Raw genomic sequence first — 14854 nt, forward strand, 5'->3', positions numbered from 1 at the left:
TTGTGGGGGAGGAGATGAGGGTCCACCACCAGTCCTCTGTACAGCGAGTTGGTGTCTTGCTGCAATGGAATGTACCTTCCCCCGTAGGTCATTCCACCTCTTCGTGAGGTCATCCCTGGTTCTTGGGTGCTGTCCCACAGCGTTGACTCTGACCACGATTCTCCCCCATTGATAGAGCTGTCGCTCTACCCTGGTGATTTCCTCCACCATGACCCTTAGCTCCTCCTCTGAGAATCGGGGTGTCTTTGTGGTGCAATGGGTGTTGTGTAAGTAGTGTGGGTGAGGGTGTGTAGGGTGATGTGTTGGGGTGTGTGATGTGGGGTGCGTGGGTGATGTAAAGGTGATGGTGGTGTGTGGCTCTGGTTTTGTCTATGGTTGTGGTGTCTGTCTCGTGCTAATGGTTTGTAGTCGTAAACAGTTGTGGGTAATGTGGGTGTGTGTTTTATAGTGGTGTGGGTGTGGTGTGTGTATGGGTGTCAGGTGTGTGTAGTTTGAATTGTCCAATGTGGTATTGTTTTGTATGTGTGTGTGTATTTTGAGCATGGCGGTGTGTACCACCAATGGTTTTACCGTCATTGAATGACCGCCGTGGTGATTCGTGGGTCATAATGTGGTGGGCGTAGTTCTGTTGGCATAACGGTGTGGGTTTTGCTACCGCCAGTTTGTCACTGACCTTTGGTGTGGCAGACTTGTGTCTGTGGCTGAATAGTGACAGATTGGTGTTTATGTGTCATAATATGGTGAGCGGATGTCTGCTGCGGTAAATTGGCGGCAGTCAGCTTGGCGGTAAGCTGGATTTTCCGCCAATGTCATAATGAGGGCCCTAATCTTGCTTCATGTTCTGTACAAGAAACGTGACCCAGAGATGCCCAGTGTTTTATTATGGCACATATTCTTACAAGTGATGACACTATGAGCAACATTGGAACAAAGCTTGCAGCTTCAATGCTGAACCTGTGAAGTTTCTAAATGGATTTGCTGAGACAGAAGAAGAATGTGACTTTAAAGACGTAGAAATATACCTTGTGAGTGTATGGAAAGCAAGTTCTGACTGTCACACATTTGATGATCTTCGGTACAGTGAGTTCAAGAGATCAGTCCTGCTATGTGACCTTCTACTGACGTCATATTCTGTGTGTGGACACATTAAAAAAGCGTTCTACTTGATCAATAGATGTGTAAATGTTTTGGATCATGCATATGTAGAGAAAGGTCCATGTGAGTATGGTTGGGAAGATATTGATGAGGTCCAAAAACCTCCAAAATTTCTAAACCATCTACCCACAGAATTTACACGTACATGTACTTGCAAAACCTGTGCTACAAAGAGATGTCCCTGTCAATATGCTCTTCTCAAATGCTCAACATTCTGCAAATGTACCACAAGCGATTGAGGAAACAAATAAAGAAAGTAAACTATGAAAAAGTGGCTCAAATAGGCGTGATAGACATAACTTTTTTCATATTCAGATCATAAACATTGTTTGGTGTATACATAAAGGACTAAACACCCTTATTCTTTGTTTCATTTCTATATATGTCTCTTCTTCCTCTATTATAGCTGCCATTTTGGAAAATGGCAGATGGGTTGCTCTAAGGAGATATTTTCTGTCTCTATTAGACTGCATCACATCCAAAACCTATGTTTTGACATCAAAATGAAGTATATTATAAGTTTCATGGTTCCTGAAATATTACATCATCACTGCAACACATTTGCCATTTTTAGAAATGTTGTCCAGGAAAAGTTGGCCCAGATCAGCAATGTCTACCCAAGATATATTCCTTCTCTAATGATCCAAAGATACAAATCAAAAATTAAAATCTCTAGACAACATTTTTTTTTTATGGAGGTATATTAGAGGGCTGGGATTAGTAGATGACAGTACCACTCATTGGAGATAATGGATGTTGACGGCCCTGACAGCTGTGAAAATCTCCACATTAAGGCATTGGTGCTTGTGTAATGCACCTACACACCAAGAATGGTTGACTGAACTATTTAGACTGGCCATGATTGAGAGGAGATGTTATATACTTCAGGACAAACTATTTCAGCCCATTTCTAAGATTGGTTGATGCCCGAGAGACTTATCATTGATGCCAATCTATCTTCTAGTGCCTTTATTCCTCTACTCATATGGCTAAATCTCCCTCTCCCAGCGTCCGAGTTTCCTTAGCCATGTGTTCATTTCTCTGTATAGCATTATCCTTGTGCGTAAGCCTTCTTGTTTAAACTTGTGTCTCTTTGTCCCCATGCCACTGACCCAACTTACATGTGCATTTGTCCCAGTGCCCAGGTATCCTTATACCAGTATCCATGTTGCCCTGTTCCAATCTCTGTGGTTCTATATCCAAATTTACTTATAGAGCACTAGACACTGCAAAATTGCTCCACAGAGCATACCTGCAAAAGTAAAAAGATAAAAGCCATATTAGAGGAACATCTCTTATGTATGACTGTTCGACTTTTCATCTTTGGTGTGGTTTCCCCTAACTTTTTGCCTCTGTTTCCCAGGTTGCTGATGTGTGCTCGACTGTTTTTGCTGTTTGTGTTACTCTGGGCACTTTACCACTGCTATCCAGTGCTACAGTGTAATTGCTCCAATACAAAATGTGTATGTAATTGGTTCCTCCATGATTGGCAGATTTGATTTACTGGAAAGTCCCTAGGACAGTGCACTAGAGGTGCCCAGGGCCTGTAAATCAAATACTACTAGTGGGGCTGCAGCACTGATTGTGCCACCCACCTTAGTAGCTCTGTAAACATGGCTCAGACCTGCCACTGCAGTGTCTGTGTGTGCAGTTTAAAACTGCCAATTCGACTTGGCAAGTGTACCCACTTAACAGGCCTAAACCTTCCCTTTTCTTACATGTAAGACACCCCTAAGGCAGGCCCTAGGTAGCCCCATGGGCAGGGTGCAGTGTATGTTTAAGGTAGGACATATACTAATGTGTTTTCTATGTCCTGACAGTGAAATACTGTCAAATTCAGTTTTCACTGTTGCAAGGCTTAACTCTCTCATAGGTTAACATGAGGGCTACCTTTAAAAATGATTAAAGTGTAGATTCCCTTTGGGGGCAGATAGACATGTGGAGTTTGGGGTCACTGAGCTCACAATTTTAAAATACATCTTTTAGTAAAGTTGGTTTTAAGATTTTGTGTTTGAAAATGCCACTTTTAGAAAGTGAACATTTTCTTGCTTTACCCATTTCTGTGACTCTGCCTGTTTGTGGATTCCCTGTCTGGGTCAGTTTGACAGTTGGGCTGTTTGCACCTCTCTCTAGACAGTGACACAAAGGGTGCTGGGGTGTAGTCTGCATTTCCTGATGAGCCATCTGTGCTAGGAGGGGGGAGGAGTGGGCACTTACATCTGAAAGGGATGTGCCTGCCCTCACACAATGCAGTCTCTAACCCCCTGGTGTGTGTCTGGGGCCTGGCCTGGGCAAGGCAGGACTTCACAAACAAGAGAGACTTTCCTTTGAGGTAAATCTACTCCAAAGGGCAAAATGGGTATAAGAAGGGCACCCAAAACCACAGAATTTAGTTAATTTCTGGACATCAAGAGGAACCTCTGCCTGGAGAAGAGCTGAAGAGCTGAGGAGAAGTGCTGCCCTGCCTGAGACTGTGCTTTGTGGAACTATCCTGCAGTTGCTGCTTCTGCCTGTGCAAGAGGACAAAAACTGGACTTTGTGTGCCTTCCTGCTTGGGAAGAAATCTCCAAGGGCTTGTCCTGAGTTTGCCTCCTGTTGTTGAAGTCTCAGGGCTATCAATGACTTCTCCTGCCAGCACCTGGACTCTCTGCTGAGACTGCTGTCCTGCCAAGTGGTGCCCTCTCCAGTTCCTGAGGCCTTGGAAGGTGAAGCTGGCAGACCAAGACAGAAAGTCCACGCACAGACCGCATGCAGGGAAAAATTTGACGCACCTTTAAGGACGCGGCTGAAAAATTAAGCTCCGCCGGCTTTGCAGCAGAAATCGATGCTCCACAAGTATTGCGGCTGGAAAATTGACACAGAGCTGGAAGAACAATGTTCACAACCACTGACGGAGGCTGTTAATGTCGCAACCTATATTTTGCGGTTTTGCTGAGACCGTGCGGCAGGATTTTCAACGCAAACCTTGCTGGGCAGAGAAAAATGACGCAATACCTGCCCGGACCCGAGTGCTGGCCATATTGATGCACCGCTCCCCTGCACAAGCTTGCTTGGGGGTGAGAAATCGATGCTCCACTTACCATTTTCTACTCACACTTGCCCGTGCGTGTTATTTTGATGCGACACAGGTACATTTTCACGCCAACAGCGTTAGTGTTGTGTTTAATAGAACATGAAGACTCTTTTTGCATTTTAAATAATAACTTGACTTGTGTATTGTGGATTTTTGTCGTTTTGTTCTTGTTTAGATAAATATTTTCTATTTTTCTAAACCTTTGTTGTGTCATTTTGTAGTGTTTTCATTGAGTTACCGTGTGTGTTGGTACAAATACTTTACACCTAGCACTCTGAAGTTAAGCCTGTCTGCTCGTGCTAAGCTACTAAGTGGGTGAGAGGGGGTTAGTTGAGGGTGATTCTCCTTTACTCTGACTAGAATGAGGGTCCTTGCTTGGTCTACTGCAAGTGGATTGCTTCATTAAAATGAAAAGTTGGGTGACTAAACCTTTAGATTTACCCCAACGACCAGACAGTGTATGGCAACTGACCGAATAAGGGAATAAGAGGTTTTGATGACTAGTTCAGATTTGTTTGACTGAAAGTTGTGTGGAAAGGATGGGGTATTCTGATTTTTGCAGAATCTTAACAAAAACACTTCATGTCTTGAGATGTAGGTAAGGAGTCCCATAAACTTACACTTTGTACATGGAGGGTTCTCTTACTAAACTGTTTGGTTTTATGTGGGTAAACAGATGAACGGTTTGTGGAGGCACTGGTGAAGTTTGTACGGATGGCAGACGTTCTTTCGGTATAAGTCTGAGACAAACAGCATAATTTGTCTGAAAGGCTATTTTGCATGCTCTGTCAGTTATTCAATTTATATCAAGTATTTCGAGGACAGGTTCTAGAGGGAGTATTGCACAAGGAAGACAATGTGATGGAACACCTTCTTGGGGACACTACTCACTTGGGTTAAAGAGAGATCAGTTTTGAACACCACTCCTAGATTATGGACACTGGCGGAAATATGATCATGTGAGCCCAGTGCTATCTCTAACAGTGTACATTTTGTTTGCACAACACTTTGGAGGGTAGAGGTATGGGTGAGGTGACGTGCTAGTGTTAGCTACTTGCAAATCTGAATATGTTCTACGGAGAGGTTTTTCAGCGTCTATGATTAAAGAATGCATGTTGACTTTCCTAGCTCTCTTGATCACACCCATTTAACATGGAAATGAATGCTCCTGGAGTAGTGACTTAGGGCCAAATGTACAAACACTTTTTCCCATAGACACTGAATGGGTAAAAACCTTTGCTACATCTGGCTCTTAATTTGGTAGCATTCAGAAACTCTTTCAGCCATTTTAAGGCACAAACATCCTCACTGAACCTTTTTGGAGGTTTTGAATGTGATTTTTTTATTCAAAAATATCGAAGTTAGAATAAACATATTTGTGTATTGAATATAATTTTTTAAGAATTATTGTTCTGTATAATATGGTTTAAGTTAACAGAGTTGTATTTAACATTGTTTTGTAGCTAATTTAATGCAGATTAATTGTTATATTAATTTAAGCTGTCAGTATTAATAATATAAATGTTTTACATTAGTTATTGCAACGTGAAATGAATTGTTTGTTACATTTAATTGGTAATTTATTATTTAGTATACGTGTGTTGGGTTTGTAGGGAATTGGATGTGAATTTTTATGTTAATCAAAAATGTAATTGGTGATTAATTATGTCAATTGTTTAAATGAGTCATTGCTATTTTAATTATTTAAGTGTATTTTGTGTTGGTTAATGTTTTTGTAATTACTAATATATATTCAAGTTGTGAGTTGTTGGGTTTATACAGGAATATGGTAATTAGTCTTTTAATTTATGATATTTCTATTTTAACAAATTCAATTTTATCTTAGTTACAAGTCTACTTGGAAAATTACTTATGAGTGTTCTGATTGAAGAATTGGTATGTAAATTATTGGTCATGTAAATTATTTGGTGCATTTTTATTTGTTAATTTTTTGATAAATCTATTTAATATTTAACACCAGAAAGAAGCAGGTGTTTATTTCAACTGTCCTCTTCAGCCAGAATCTGTGGAACAGCACTGCCGTGATCCATCTCCTTCCAGTAGCACCACAACATCTAGTTAAAGTAGTCTCATTCCTCTCTCGAACGGGGACAATTTTAACATAGATTACCTCAGATCTGCACCATCAACAACACTTTTCAATACCTACATAGCCCCACTGACAGACATTGTAGATTCCTATAAAATAGGATAGTACCTGAACATGGATGAAAGGCATTTCCATCTCAAGCTCAAAGACAATCCTGGTAACTTTAAGAATTTAGCTCAGCGTCTTTCTCAGTTTAATTTGTGAATGAACAATAATTGTTTCTCCGTAAATGGCCATAAAGCTGAAAGCATGCCCTCGGTCCTGTTAGTCTTACCTCCACCTTGGTTTTGGGAACTATGTATCCTCTCAGTGCTGGTAGATAAGGCAAGCAATTTTCGAGTGGTGAGCTTTCATTACTCACTAAACGTGGCCACTTAAACTACATTCCACATTCTATGCCTGCCGAAGGGGGTCTGCTGTTGCTCTCCTGCTCTGAAAAAAACTCCATAATCCTCAGTGTGATCGTGTCACACCTGAATTATGATAAGAGTTCATACAATGGTCTCCACAACACATTCCATTTAAACAGCTGAGAATTCAAATCTCTTCGGCCCATCCGCATTTCAGTTGTATCAGCATGACCACATCACATTAGCCCTTTAACCCTTTCATTTATTGCGGCTTTCTGCATTGTCATCCGAGCCTGGGCAATGGGATTGCAACTTTCAGGTCATTACTGCTATGCTACTTCCCTGTTTGTCGACTCTACAAGAAGCCAATCATGCTTGTTTGGAAGTCGGGGTATTTTAAACCCTTTCTTCCTTCACAGACTTAAAGCTGTGCCGGCGGTAGTTACAGTGAGAGGTCCAGAAATCCTTGCACGTGAGGAAAGGAATCACGTGTGAAGAGATACATTGTTCGGTGGGTTCAGGTAAGGCCGCCTGCTATTCAGTTTTTGGGGATCAGCACTTATTTTTCCTCTTCAGACTGTGATCTAGATTAAGCGAGAGAAAAAAGCCCACAAGGAGGAAAGAAAGAGGAAATGAAAGATTGAAAACAGTGACAAGGGGAGAAATCAGGGATGAAAAAGAATCTGGAAGAGTGAAATAAAGGCACAGGGACTGGCTTCGTCAGAACGTCCTTGTATAGCGCTCGCAATGGGTGTCTGAGCAAAACATTAGTCCCCTGAACTCATTTTTTTTCCACAAATTGAGCACTGCATTGCGCTCTGTAAATTGTCACGTTATTAAATCAAAATCAACATAGCCCCGCCTGTGTTTGTACCAAGGCCTGGGCTACTTCAACAGTGTTCTACTCTAGCCCTCCAGAGCCATGCTACTGTTTAATGTAAACACTTGAGGCCAGTCTGTGAGGGATGGAATCACAGGGCGAATTATTATGTTTAAGACCGCCTGGCACAAAGCCATATAAGCGCCTCCTGGGTAAGTGCATCTGAAGAGCAAGTACATGGCGGGGAGCATGTGTGAAATACAGTTTATTCATCCGCTTCCACGCATTCAAACCTTATTCAACCTGTCAACATGTAAAAATAAGCACATAATGTGATTCTGAGCTCTGGAAATGGAAAGAAAGCAAGTGGCCTTTGATAAAAGTAATACCTACTTTCAATGCACTTTTTTTTATAATTTCCTTAAAGCTCTTTTCGTTGTATTAGGTAGTTTTACGCCCTCTCTAATGATAAACATCTACCATAAGGCCTTTAGACAAAAGGTGAACAGCTGTTTATTGAATTCTTAACTTAATGTTTTTCATGGAGCACTAGCATTGCTTGCTGCTAGTGCTGTGTCAGAGGTCCTACATGAAACTGTAGTGGTTTTAGTTTACATTGCAATCGCTTTACTGGCTAATAGAATTTTATATATTTTCAGTCTTTTTAATCCGAATAATGGAGATTAGTTATACCTCATAGCTTCGTTTATTACCTTTGCAGTAGAATGCCTACTCCTGGCTGACTGCCCGATTTGCAAATGTTTCCTGGAATTAGCTGCAAACACTTTCCTTATTCATAAGAGAATTACAGAACTTCAGAAGTTTTCATATTGCTACATCATTTAATGTGCGCAATTTCTATATATAAAAGATTCTTGATAAAACATTTGAGCATTTTTGAGCTGAATATATATTCATTTATTTATTGGTTTGCTTTCTTGAGTGCTGCTTTGTCACATTACAGCCAGTTTACAGGGCTCCAAAGTGTTTGAGTTAAAAAGGCCAATCGCTGCCATCAAGAAGACGTAGGTACTGGAACTTCAGGTAATGTACAAAGCAGACCATGGGTTGCCTTAGTTTTATGGGCAGCATTCCTGTGTACAGCTGGGTGGTGGTAGTCCCCGAAGAGAATGACTTGCTTTAGATGCTCTTTTTAAAAAGCTTTGTTAAAATCGGAATAGGCCGGGTGGGCTGGAGCCTCAGAAGTGACTTCAAAGGCTGAGATCCCTCACCTGTGACAGTGTTTATTCTGTGCGGCTTTTAGCTAAAACTGGCTTGGGGGCCTTAGCGTTTCTCTGCCCAGAAGTGTGGATGCATTATTTGTTGGTTTCCCGTTTCTGCAAGTTTTTATTTTCTGATTTTGATCCTCGCTCAGCAGGGAACCAGTGAAGCTTTTTAAGACCCTGGCTGATGCAACCTGATACCATAGTTTCTACCAGATCCTTGCTGCTTTCTTTGACAACCTCTTCAACTTCGAGATTATTTTGCACATTACCACAGACAAGGTTGCACAAACATAGTCGAGTGGCGAGCACTGCCCTTGGATTTTTTATGCAGTGCCTTATCTGAACGAGTAGGAGTACCCTTTGAGGCATAATTCGCTGATAGTTTGCATTTTTCGTCACAGCTTTGATTTGAAGACTGAAAGGTGATTCTGTGTTAAAGCAGTGCTCAATGTTTGGGGCTTTTGTGGTGGCCATGGGCTTGCATCCAGTTGCTCTGGTCATGGTAAAGGGATCGTATGGAGTAACAGATATTTGATTACCAAATAACAAAAAGGAAACAAGTTAGGACCTCTACCCACGTTATTTGCAACAAGCCCATTCTATTTTCTGCTAACAAGACTTATTTCGTGTGTGACTTTTTGCATTATACATACGCATTATACAGCATATGTGGATATGCTTATTGCCAAACGATGGTGAAATAATTTAACTTTATGGAATTTTGTATATTTTTGGAGCATGGTTTAACCTTCCGTTGATTGTTGCAGTTTGCATATTTTTGAACAAGTAAATTCTTCTACATCAGTCAAACGTTTTCGTTGCTAAATAAGTATTGTGTAACCAACCACTCAAGCTGGCACAATAGTCTCTTGCGCCTTTTTCCACTGGTTTTTAAGCCACTGGGGCACATTTGTGTCACAGAGCGTGCCAGAAGGCTGTTCTTTAATACTGATTGTGCAGGGACACTTGGGGCACCAGTGCGCTGTTCCTCGAGCAGAACTTATTTGAATGAGAATGTGCTACGAAAATTCGAATTATATGGCAAATATCAGTGGGCCTGCACCACCCTAGGAAAGACAGTGTATATGCCACCATGGTACTATTATTAAACCGTGAGTCTGTAAGGCTGGATGAAAGTGCCTTAAAAGAAGGTCTAGAACAGTCATACTGTTAAATAACACCATCCACTTACCCAGTGCTTAATTTGAGCCAATGGTTGCCAGAGAGGGCCACCAGCACTAATTTTTGGGGACAGGCACTTATTTTTCTGCAGCAGATATTCACTAAAGCAAAGAGGGAAAAAAAGAATGCAGAAAGTCAGAGGAAGAGCAAGACTGAAAAGTCGTCATAAACGAGCATTCTGCAGCACACATAGAAAGAGCAAATCACCATTTAATATTGTTTTTGTGCAGGAAGGTGTCCTTCCTGCACAAAAAACAATCTCCCCCTCAACGTAGCCATCCTTGCAATATGGTGCAAGGGTTGCTACGTTGGCACACAGAGAAAATTTAGCACCGGTGCAAGGGGAAACGCAGGGGTGTGCTGTATTCTAGAAAATAAGGCGCATCCCTGAGTTTTGAAAATTTGGCGTAACAACACGCACCCTCATTTTCTGTTAATTCTGGCCCTTTCTCTTTTATAAATTAAGCACTGCACCTATCCACCCAGTGAAGGTGTGCACAGGGCTGTAGCTCCTGCTGACACTGTTAAACTGCATCATCTACCCAAAACAAACAGTGATTTCCCTTTACATACTGCACAGACGAAGCATAGTTTATGAAATTCCTCTTGCACACCAGTTTGGCCATACATGCCCCTGACTCGAGCAGTGCCTTGCAAAAATAAAGCACTAAGGCCCTCAATGTAACTTGAACACTAATGAAAATCAAGAGTATGAGCGATGCACAACTTGTACACTAAGGGCAGAATTATCAAACTTTCATGCAGCGCAGCAAGCCACCTTGCTGCATGAAAGAGAAAAGGGCAGGAATGTGCCATATTTAACATTATGTGGTGCATTCTTGTCCTTTCCTTGCACTGGCACCCTTTTGGCAGCCTAGCGCATATGCAGGTACTCTTGCGCTATTGCGCAAGGGTGCTTGTGTTGCAGCAGGATTGTTTTTGTGCAGGACTGGCGCACACATAAAGGACATAGGGGGTCATTCTAAGTCTGGCGGGCGGCGGAGGCCGCCCGCCAGACTTCCCCCTCCAAAATACCGCTCCGCGGTCGAAAGACCGCAGAGGGTATTTTGGGATTTGCCCTGGGCTGGCGGGCGACCGCCAAAAGGCCGCCCGCCAGCCCAGGGCAAATCATCCTTCCCACGAGGACGCCGGCTCAGAATTGAGCCGGCGGAGTGGGAAGGTGCGACGGGTGCAGTGGCACCCGTCACGTATTTCAGTGTCTGCATAGCAGACACTGAAATACAAATTGGGGCCCTCTTACGGGGGCCCCTGCAGTGCCCATGCCATTGGCATGGGCACTGCAGGGGCCCCCAGGGGCCCCGCGGCACCCCCTACCGCCATCCTGTTCCTGGCGGGAGACCCGCCAGGAACAGGATGGCGGTAGGGGGTGTCAGAATCCCCATGGCGGCGGAGCGCGCTCCGCCGCCAGGGAGGATTCACAAGGGCAGCGGAAAACCGGCGGGAGACCGCCGGTTTTCTGCATCTGACCGCGGCCGAACCGCCGCGGTCAGAATGCCCTGCGGGGCACCGCCTGCCTGTCGGCGGTGCTGCCGCCGACCCTGGCCCCGGCGGTTTCTGACCGCCGGGGTCAGAATGACCCCCATAATGAGGGAAAAAGATATTTCTCCTCACTAAGCCTCAACTGGGGAGGCACACCATTTTGACATATTCCCAGGTCTACCAGTAATGGTAAACCTGGGAATGCGCCTAAATTCATGGGTGGATACATGGGAACACCCACGCTCCACCCATTGAATGCCTCCCTGGGCTGAGTACTGCAACACAGCATTTTGTGACCATGTTGGATTGTGTCCTAAAATATGACCCTCAACGGCCAGTGAAAGATTTGAAAATCAGATGACATTTCATTTTTATTGCCTCCCAGATCTGGTGACTAGGTATGCCAGGACCTTACTCTCTGCTTCTTCCTTCAGAGAAGGTTGTGCTTCCTTCTTAGAAAGTCTAGTACTGCTCTATTAAATTCATAACTCTACTGTTGCAGAGTGAGTAGTCTTGCTTAGGCAGTGTCAGTACTAGATTATTAGCACCACGTAATAAAAGTATTTCTTGAGAGCAGGACCTATACACTTTCTTGAACTTCTTTTTAGAAGGTTCTGAGGTGTTTCAAATAATCGTTTTGTCACTAATCTATGAGTTCTGTTTTAAGTTGTATTTTTTGCACTCTACATGATTTTTAACGTTTACTTGTTCCCGAAACAACATTGACATTATTTAATGTTTTTTCCTTAATTTGTCTCAGCTGAAAAATATTCTTATTTTTGGGTCCGACGCAGTGTGAAATGGGCAAATTGTATGGTTTCTCCCAATCAATGTTTTAGATTTTAATGTAGAGAAATAGGTGTACCACCAGTCAGAGATCGGGGATCGCGTAACCTGAAAAAGTACAGTGCAATATTTTTTTATTTTATTATGCATTATATTTCAGGAGATTCTTCCACACTCCCATGTTATCTGATACTATTTATTAATGTACCTAATCCTTCACGTTTGTTTTCTTGTTAAACCAATTTAAAATCGTGCAGTAGTTCACAGGTATAACACTTAGCTCAGGACATATTTAAAAATATAAATTTTTGATTGGCCGCCTAATATGTCACACAGCATTTGTGTGCAAAGCACAAAATTTCACTCCATGCCAGGTAAATAGCAACCTGATTAGAAGTGCACTTCAGGCACTCATTAGTAAATTTGGAGTATTTTCTATTGATCGTACAAAATTAAGCAATCCGTTTTTTATTACTTAATTAATTAACAAGAGTCCATGTTGTGCCTAGCATGTGTTTGGGAGCAGGACTGTGAGGCCCTTTCTTTTAGATATAATGCAAAGCTTTCCAAAATGTGAATAAATTAATTATAAAATTATAAATACACATATAATTATACATGCATATTTACTGAAAAACAGTGCTTCCGTAAATATCAGGGTTTCAAAAACTGCTGCAGAAAAAAATATCAGTTACCAAAGTAGTGAAATGCAACAGTGTATGTGGGTATTCAAATCAGAAACTCATACTAACCAATGCATCTTGGCTGTTCTGGTGAAAGTTTTCAAGGAAGGTAATGAATGGAAGTGTATCGTTCAAGAAAACCCAGCAGCGAGTAGCTGGATATATCACAAGGGCTACTTTGGCAAAGGTGTGGTCCATGTTGCCTGTTGCTATACGCAAGCCATGCTAGTGCAGATCCAGGCTTTATCAGAAGTAGCCTGGTAGCTATTTCATAGAAGGCGTTTAATCTACAAGAGTCTCATATTTGGGTGAATACCTGGGCAGTGACATGAGCAGAGGAATGTTGATTATTTACTGGATGAGTGCGTCTAAATTTCAAAAGACCCAAAATAATGCATATCATGGGATCCCTGTTGTGAGTTATCACTTCCCTGAGGTGGATTCAGTCTGGCAGCACTCCACAGTGCAGCCACATCACTGGTGTGATCAGACACGTACAGTCACCTAGTATACACTGGTGTCACAAGTATGGGCATGTTCCTTCACTTCAAATCACAGCTTCTCTGCTCTGTACCTCCCTACTTCATTTTCAGCATTTGTTCCGGAGTTCCTCTTGTAAAGTGTGGGATCAAGTTTAACTGTAGATACCAGTGTAAATTATTTATCCTTCTGAAATTGTCAACTGGTTTGTGCACCCTGAATATCAACCCCACAATATCGATCAGACACAATATTGCGAGCAAAGTACTGAAAAAAATATCAACATGTTAGTAAATCTGGATTTTCTATACCTAAATCCATATATGTGTACCTACACGGTACATGTATCTTCAAGTTACGTAGATGGGAAGTTAGGAATGGTACACTTGTACTTCCCTATATGAATTTACCTTTCAATATTTTGCCCCTTGATGTTCTGTCCTTGATGTTCTTGTATTACAGTATTCTGGGGGGGTGATATTCTGTAGTACAATCCCACCTGTATCTTTCCTAGCTCCCTGAGTCTGTTATGTATGTGACAAATGTAGCTTACAAGCCCCACCTGCCAAAGAAGTTTACTCTCTGCTAACTTTGCATGAACTGTTTTATGTATGTGAGTGGCCTAGCACTGATGATGCCTGTACTGTACCAATTCTATATACCCGTTTGTGTGTTCAAGTAGTGGGGATCTTGCACTGCTGCTATCTTTGTTACTCCCATTGTGTGTCTGTGCTAGTGAAGCTTGCACTTCTCCCTTCCATGCTGTGACTATTTTAAAGGTGAGAGGGAAAGTTTAAATGCTGTTGCCCTTGCAGAACCCGTTCTTTGTGTCATGGAGAAACTTCAGAAATAATTTTTACTCTACAAAAGCCATAATGATTTCCATACTTATTGCTTGTTTTAAAAATTACTTTAACTAGGACATTTTCTTGTGCAAATAAGGATGTTTGATCTGTTTACTTCAAATTATTTTATGCAAATGGACTTTTTTTGCTTGTTTCTTTCTTATTTTTTATAGATGTGCATTAGTTGTTGAGAATGTCCTAATTGGGGGGGGGGGAGAACAATAAGGCCAGAGTTCAGGGATGTGGAGAAGGCCTCAGAAGAATTGCAGTACCAGACACCAGATTGACATATTTAAAGACAAACCTCTTTCACAATAGTTTTTTTTTCTGGGGGGCATATTGAAACCTGCAATTTCTACAGCTTAGTACACTACTAGACACAGATCCACATTGTAGAATATGTATCCTCCACCTAAAGCACCCTTTTAACCAACACTTGTGAAATCCTGCTGAAATGGAAAATAGTCCCAGAAACGGCTGACCAAAAGATTGGAACTACAACATTCAAAGCACATATTATAAGTGCACAAGGGGACTGTGAAATCTCCCTGATTCTACTGCATGTTCCAGATAAACATAACAACCAGGGCACAGTTTTCTTCTTTTGCTGAGAATACATTACTCCCTTCCTCAATATGAGGGCA

The 14854-nt window shown here is 42.0% G+C and overlaps 1 long non-coding RNA gene across 2 annotated transcripts in view; it reads left to right on the forward strand.

Moving 5' to 3' along the window:
* The first annotated feature begins 7127 nt into the window (after positions 1-7127).
* The window catches only part of LOC138295504 (uncharacterized), a 109748-nt gene continuing 102021 nt past the window's right edge, over positions 7128-14854 (forward strand). For both annotated transcript variants that reach the window (XR_011203611.1, XR_011203610.1), the window contains exon 1: positions 7128-7209. This is a non-coding gene — a long non-coding RNA (uncharacterized lncRNA). The remainder of the gene's footprint in view (positions 7210-14854) is intronic.

This window comes from Pleurodeles waltl, chromosome 1_2 (genome assembly GCF_031143425.1).
Source record: "Pleurodeles waltl isolate 20211129_DDA chromosome 1_2, aPleWal1.hap1.20221129, whole genome shotgun sequence".
Lineage (NCBI taxonomy): Eukaryota > Metazoa > Chordata > Amphibia > Caudata > Salamandridae > Pleurodeles > Pleurodeles waltl.